The sequence below is a fragment of the Ruditapes philippinarum genome, unplaced genomic scaffold (assembly GCF_026571515.1).
Source record: "Ruditapes philippinarum isolate M1 unplaced genomic scaffold, ASM2657151v2 ctg564_1_1_1_1, whole genome shotgun sequence".
Classification (NCBI taxonomy): domain Eukaryota; kingdom Metazoa; phylum Mollusca; class Bivalvia; order Venerida; family Veneridae; genus Ruditapes; species Ruditapes philippinarum.
In genome coordinates, this window is record NW_026864469.1 from 179,971 (window position 1) to 188,320 (window position 8,350).

An 8,350-nucleotide genomic window follows, 5' to 3' on the forward strand; every position below is an offset into this window, starting at 1 on the left:
GATTTGATCCTTGCATGGTATAAACATGGAGCTAAACATAGCTGTATATATATATCTGTGGTATAAACCATATGAAAGTTAAAACTTTCATCTCTTGCTGCATGTTAAAATATTAGTATTTTTGTATGCCTTTCACTTAAAATGTTATCTATGTCTCTGGTATTCTCGTTCATATGCGCGAATATATGTTTAATTTTGGTTTTCTTTCAATATTGTAACAACGAGCTGTGGCAATTATTCAAGAAAACAGGAAAATCAGTATCAGAAACAATTGAAAATAAAAAAAAGCAAGTATTTGACACGATAAACGTAGATCTAGATGTAGATCTGGGTAAGTCTGGTTTCCAAAGCTTATTATATGTGCCGCTTTTTTTACTTTGTTCTTTCATCTGATGCGTCCTGTCACAGTATTTAAATTGGTACGCTAGCTGAAGCCCAAAACCTTGATCTTAGAAGCCTTACAAATATACGTTTTTCAAATTTTAATCTGCTACATATATCTGGTCTTGATCGTGAAGTTCTGAACGGACGTATACTTTTATATAAAGTGCAGAAAGTAATAAAAGTTCGAGCATATTTATAAATGTGAATTAAAAAAATGTATGTGGACAGTCCACTGACTGGTAATACGATTTTTGAGACTAACGCTAGGGATTTAAGCAAGAATAAGATCTATATTCACGATGTATAGTTTGTTTGCTTTGCTTTTGGTTGTTTATATTCGGCATCGTATGTAGTTAACAATATGGACAAGACGAACTGCGTGCTTGACCAAGGGGCAGGACTTGAAGTGGTTCATAACTCTAGACGTAGCCATTTTGTCAAGTTTGCAACTGTTTTTCTCGCTTGAACCAAGTGTTCACCCACTTCCCGCCCTGCTCCAGTAGACGAATAGGGGACATCTTTTTCATGATGGTTTGTTAACAAGTCCCGTTCTTTGTTCGTTGATGCTAAAGGTGTACACCATATAGGAATCTATGTAAAGTGTTACTTATTAGAGATGCATATGCATATATTCTTTTGGTCGAGAATAGCGTTTACTTGTATGGTAAAAAGGGAAACATTGTTATTGTATTGAACTATAAGCTGTTACATTTTAGATGAAACTCCATCAGTGCTTATAGAATTGCAGCTTAGTTATCACTATAAGCATCACTGTTGCTCAGGATTTCTTAGGCCATTATAAACACAATCACCTAAAACTATATCATTTCAGGATGGGATTACTCATAATAAGTAGAAAGCAATCTATAAACATTGGAACCTTTTAGGTCTCCCAGCATGGCAGAGATAAACTTTTGTTGGCGCCAATATATAATACAGTCAACACCCCCTTGCACCGACATTTGTAAACTATACTAATCCAATAAGTTGTTTGTATTATAGATCATTTAGGAAGACAAGATATACATGTGATCATGAAACATTCCATGTGCACGTGACATCAAGTCACTCCTGGAAATGATGGGTATGATCCATAGAAAATGAAAATAAAATTATTATTTTAGTTGCAGAAGTAAAGAAAGAAAGAAAGAAACAAACAAACAAACAAACAAACAAACAAACAAACAAACAAACAAACAAACAATAAAAACAAACAATAAAAACAAACAATAAAAACACATAAAAAACCGAAATTGATTCGATCCCCTTATATCACGGGGGAGGAAGTGTAACACGAAGGATGGAGTTCTTATGATAACTTGTTTGAAGTTCTTATGATAACTGTCACGGAGTTCCTGGAAAACGTTACAGATTTCTGTGGAAAACTTTTCTATTTACTTGGAGAACTTACGTAAAAAATGGTCATTTTTACCTTTAAATGGGGAGTTTGAGGTGCTAAATAAAACTTTGATAATTAAGCTTGCCCTACATATTGTATAATGTTTCAGAAAAAACCTTTATTCCATTTTTCATCGCCTTTTTAAAAAAAAATCTGATAGTTTTGAGTAAAATTTCCAAATTACTTGCTCATTCGTACATATTGACCTTTTCATTTGTGATTTACTTCGTTGCTATACATAGTCACAAAATTATAATGCAGAGTTGCAAACATAAAGCCCAGACTAATAAATTTATACCCGATTTTTCAAATGTCACGGAGTTCTTGTGATAACTCAAAATATGTCCTGGAGTTCTTATGATAACTTTATTACTGCCAGCGTGTTTCTTGTGCTTACTTACGGCACGTTTTGATGTAGAGCACATGTATAATAACACAAACAATTTATGTTTAAAGCACATTATGCCTCAGAAATGAATATTCATTCATTCATTTTAAGCGAAACCTGAGTAGGCCTATTACACCTTGAAATGTGGTTTAAGAGCATGTTAGATGCTTAATTATCTCTTGAAGAAAGAAGCCCTGAATGTGAAACTATTACATGCAAACAAAGTAGTATTTTGACTTCTATCATTGTACACGTGTAACTGTACTAATTACCAAAAGGCAACAAAGCAAAAGATGGCTCAGGTTAATGGCCAACGACAAACTTTTTAGAAATGATATAACATGACATCAGAAATAAAAAGCTTTTGAGAAATTTGAATTTAAGTATTTTTAGGACATAATGGGCCTTTTAAACTCTTTCGAAAATCATTCATAAGATTATTTAGACATAAATTTATCGTGCTTAAATTATATAAAATATTTTTATTAGATGTAGATAGTAGAAAGACATGTTTGTAAAATGTTGTCGAAATGCATTACTGGTTTTATAAATATCAAAATAACAAAAGTCAAGCCAATAAGTGAACGATTTAATTTAATCACAAAAGATACAAGAACAATAAATCATGGAGGTTAGAAATTCAACTATTAATAGGAACAGTCTGTTTAACTAATCAATCGGTCTTGAGGCCATAAAAATTTAAGAGGAATCATAAAAAGGGCAAACTCACGAAAAGAATGATGGTATATAAGGTTTTGCTAGTAAATTGAATTACAATGTACACACTAATAAATTAATGTGGACAATCAAGTGTAACTTAAATAGTTTCCATTACACCGGAAAACCATGGGGATTTCCAAAGTGTCTTTAATTGACAGTTCCTCTTACAATCGATTTTGAATTTTCAACTTGAGAAATTGCATCTTTTGGTAGACAAGAACAAAAGTACTCTTTTCGTTGCAAGTGTCCTTTTAGTGAGCTCTGAAACGAGTGGTAAATTTATGGCTAAATTAAATGCATCCGTCATATTGCCTAAATTTTGTCACAACCTACTGGCTTAACGTTATTTAAAAACAAACAAAAATTTCTTCGCATGTTTACATTCATCATGGCCACTGATAGTACAGTGCTCAACCTTTTAACCTTTTACTCTGTAAGAAAAATATAAAAAAACAACAAAAAAACAACAACAAAAAATCCTAGGACCAGGCCAAAAACCTCTTGACCTCTTATGAACCATACATTAGAGCACATAATAATTGTAGTATACAGTTCTAAATAAAAACACATTCTCCTGTGAATAAACGTAAATAAGCAATATATTCAAATATAGCAACATAGCTCGGAGTATAAACACTCGTGTTTGTTTTTACATGGGCGACTAAAGAAGAGTTTTTTTATCTATCTTACCTCGATAGATCTTAATTAAATAGGTATATTCTACCGATCCGGGGCTCCGCCCACACCGCCGGTGACCTTTTTTCGTTGACCCCATCAGGTAGCTGACCTGAGTTGACCTCATCCGATGACTGTCCAGGTAGCTGACCTTATCCGTTGAGCGACCATGTAGTCGTATCCGATATTGTTTAACAGGTCATTACATTGAGCAGAGATATTTCTAAAGCATAGATCACCGTTGTTTATAGAGTGAATATTGTAGATATAAATATTAACTTTTAAAATGGCCCCCTCTAGCGATACTAACAAAAATAAGGAACTCTGTTTTTATGTGATTACTTTGTCGTTAAAGTCCATTTAACATAAGTACCTTTATGCTGTCAATGCTGATGTAGATATTATTACAATATTAGGAAAGGATGGTCCTGTAAGTGTTCCATTACAGAATTTCCAAATTATGAAGCCGTTCCATGGATTGAATGCAAAATTAACAGGGTAAATGTATCAAAAAGCTGGTTAAATGCAAATACCGATCAATGTTTACTTTGTCAACTTAAAACAAGTTATGCAAATTTTAGATTTCTACCAAACTGTGTACATAAAGCTTGTGCAAAATGTTACCATAACATCAAAAGAGGGTGGAGTGGTTTTTGTTGGAAAATGCATCCATATAACATTTACAATGAAATGAGGCGTACTTTGAGAGTTTTGAAGAAAAACTACATTAAGATCAGTTTTAATACATAGATTTTACTCCTTGTGGAGCGTATAATATAAATAATGGTAGGAGTAATCTATGTTGTTAATTGTTTAACATTAAAGCTTTGTGGACTTTCAGCTTATGTTGCTGGAAAATACCCCTGGGTAGACATTTGTGAAATATGAATACTCATAAAGGAAAGAAATATTGCAACTGTGGAAACTAGAGGAATTCTAGATTTCCTCTAGTAACCATTTATTATTTGATAATGGTTTCATGTAGTTTGCCTTTTGGAAAAACGGGAATAGGGAAAGTGCTATAAATCCTGTAGAACACCAATTAGGCCATACTTGGACATACCAGAACATAGATAAGTGTGGTTTAAGAAATGCCTAGAAGAACTAGAGAAACGACAAAGTGTTGTCTTTTCCAAAGAAAATTGGATGTGGTCTTGGTGGTGCAAAATGGGAATTTCATTTAGCTCTAATACAAACTTTTGCAAAAAAAACTATAATAAAAGAGTAATAATTGTATATTACAGTGGTGTTACAACCATCAATATATCCTTTTAGAAAGGTAATGCAGTGTTGTTAGATAAAAAACCTTGCAATTAATGGTTTCATATAGTTTGTCTTTTGGAAAAGCGGGAATATGGAAAGTGCTATAAATCACGTAGAACACCAATTAGGCCATTCTTGGACATACCAGCACATAGATTAGTGTGGTTTAAGAAGTGCCTAGATGAACTAGGGAAACGACAAAGTGTTGTCTTTTCCAGAGAAAATTGGATGTGGTCTTGGTGGTGCAAAATGGGAATTTCATTTACCTCTAATACAAACTTTTGTATCTTACAGTGGTGTTACAACCATCAATATAATCTATTGTTTAAGAAAATAATGTAGTGTTGTTAGATAATAAACCTTGCAAAATTCATATTTTGTTATATATATGAACCTAACTATAGGTTCATAAAAATCAATTTATTATAACTAACAAAATATTTGATTACTTGAGGCTTTATGGATGTCTTTCGTTTGGCAAAATAATATGATGCATTGACCCTAGTCAATTAAAAAAGTAGATAAAAATTAAAGTCAGTATCAATCACCTTTGTGGCGGTGCGAAGTTAAACATTCCAACCAAAAATATTAATCACCCAACCAAACATGAGTTTAAATATAGTATTAAGCTCATATATTAAAATCAACCCGTTAGTTTACAGGTTTAACAATAAATAAGAGACGAAACATGCTTTCTTATCCATTTAGCCAATAAGATGTTTTTTTTATTTAAGACAAACACTTTCTTCTATACTGTAAACAAGAAAAAAAAACAATATGCAAACAATAATTAATAAATATATAAAGCCTTTGGCTTCAAATTAAATGAATTGATAAACAATAATTTTAATATCTATTTTGAAATTGTTCTTCACTTTTCAAACCTTACAAACTTATTACAATTATAAAAACATCAAATTTAAATTTATTATGAAGAAAAGCTATTCTCAAAAATGTTTAGAACCTTTAAACAAAGAGTACATTGAAAGTTTCAGTATAAATAGTGACACATGCAAGTAGTTTTTTTTTAAACTGAAAAATGTGTATAAAATACCCCCCAAAAAGAACAGTATGCATTTATATCATGAAAGTTGTATTGAACTTTATCAATACTTCAAGTATACAAATGTAATTTAATTTATATTAATGTCTCCCCAACCTGACACTCTCATCAAAAACTAACTACATGTAATATAAAACTTATATAAAACTAATTTTACAAAATAAACAGTTTTCATCTATTCATGTACTTCCAACATTTGAATGTATAACAATAAAAAAACAAATCTCAGCATTAATAAACAATGTAACAAGAAATTTAAAAAATCAAAGCATTTGACACTCATAAGTATTAGAAGCAGATGTTAGAGGAATTATGTCATGAAAATTATGAAACTTAATTCAAGAAGGCAACATATTTTGTTTATCTTTGAACAAACAGATATAGCATAATTTTACAAAAACAATAAGTATTGTTCCATTTATAAAAGCAATAAAATTTTATAAGATTCGGGCCATTACACTTACCCCAGTTCTGCTTAAACTATATGAACTTATTCTATTAGAAAGGTGCAAAGAGAAATTAATTTCAAAATAAAATACTCAGCAAGGGTGTTTCCAAAAATGTTTAAGCTGCTTGATGACGTCTTTTGTGCTGAAAGAAAACTATATTATTCAGTAAGGAATATGGCAGTAAAGTGCATGTTTGTTACCTTGATGCAAAACAAGCATTTGACAGAGTGTGGCATCCGGGGTTGTTATGGAAACTGTTCAATTTTCTATTGATGCACATATATTTTAATCATTTGTTAGTATGTATACCTCAATGAAAAGCTGTGTTTGAATAAATGATAGTAATTCGCAATTTTTCAATGTTCTTCAAGGAACCAGACGAACTAGAATCAAGTGGCCTTAGGATCTGTGTCTTTGATATTCATACAAGCTCTCCAACGGTTGCAGACGACAAACGACATGGTTTTAATATCATATTCTAAAGCTGGTCTCCAAGATATGATGGACACATGCTATACTTATTCACTTAAATGGCGTTACCTTAACAATGCATCAACATGTTGTGTTGCTTCTTACAATGATACCTTTGTGAATGGCACAGATGGATTTTTCTTTGTTGTTGAGTCTATCCCGACAGGATCATCATATAAACATCTAGGAATCATCTGTGACAATTTCTTAAACATGAAATTAGCTGTGCGTGAAGCAAACGTTATGTTGCGCCAGACATTTTTCAGTATCTTTAACTCGGGTCTTCGACCTAGAAAGCTAAACGTACCCCATTAACTATGCTCACAGTATATAAGTCCATTGTTATCACAAAAGCGCTATACGGTTGCGAACTCTGGAAGTCGCTTTGCCAAACATATATTCTACAGATAGAAAAATGCCGTCGTCTTTATATAAAACGGTTACAGAACTTATAAATATATTCTTCCAATGAAATTGCGCTATGTTCTCTGGGCATGTGCTCGATAGAATCGATCATCGATACGAGAAAACTACAATATTTTAGTCGACTTGCCACCTGCCTGGTAAATTTATTGCCAAAAGGTTCTTTACTCATAGACTCATAAGATACTTAAACGGTGACCGACAAACCCAAGGATTTATTCATGATATCTCCAGACTGATTATCAAATATGACCTCCTTGACTCTTAAAATGATTTCCTCCGTTCTGAATACTTTCTATTATCAATCGGATGAACCAACTTTTATGTGTAAATGTCCACAATGAACACAAAGATGATTACATATACAAATGTAATGTGTTAAACTTTGTTTAAACATAGTTTCAAATAACTAGAATTAGTTACATCAAGATAAATGCTCTCATCGTTTTCTACAAGTAGATAAAATTATAAACAATAGCTTTAAATACATATAACCACAAAAAATTCATAATTAATTTGTAATGACAATATTTTAGATGGAATAAGTAAAAGAACACCACTTGACTTGTCAAAATTCATCTATATTACAATAAAATTGCAGTTTGTAGACGTATATTATCAGAAAATAATAATATATAATTTCAAAAATAAAGAAAATAATAATATTTAATTTCAAAAATAATCATTATGATGACTTAATCGACAATTATTTGAATAATTTCTATACACAAGTTCCAAGATCTTCCTTTCGCTCACATTGAAAATACGACCTTGACTTATAAAATATTAAATATAGCGTTTAAATTGAAATTTATATTAAAATTGCATTTTAAAGACGTATATTATTATCAGAAATTAATAAATTTTATTTTCAAAAATAATTATTATGATAATTTATTCGCAATTTATTTGCATAATTTCTTTGAATTTCTATTTCTTGAGATTTTCGTTTCGCTCACTTTGAAAAATACGAAAATGACTTTGAAAATATCAAATATAGCGTTTAATTTGAATTAATTATAATATTACAGTTTGTAAACGCTTATTTTCAGAAATGAATAAAATATAATTTTTATTTTTTGTTTTGAAAATAGTCATTATGTTGATTTGTTATC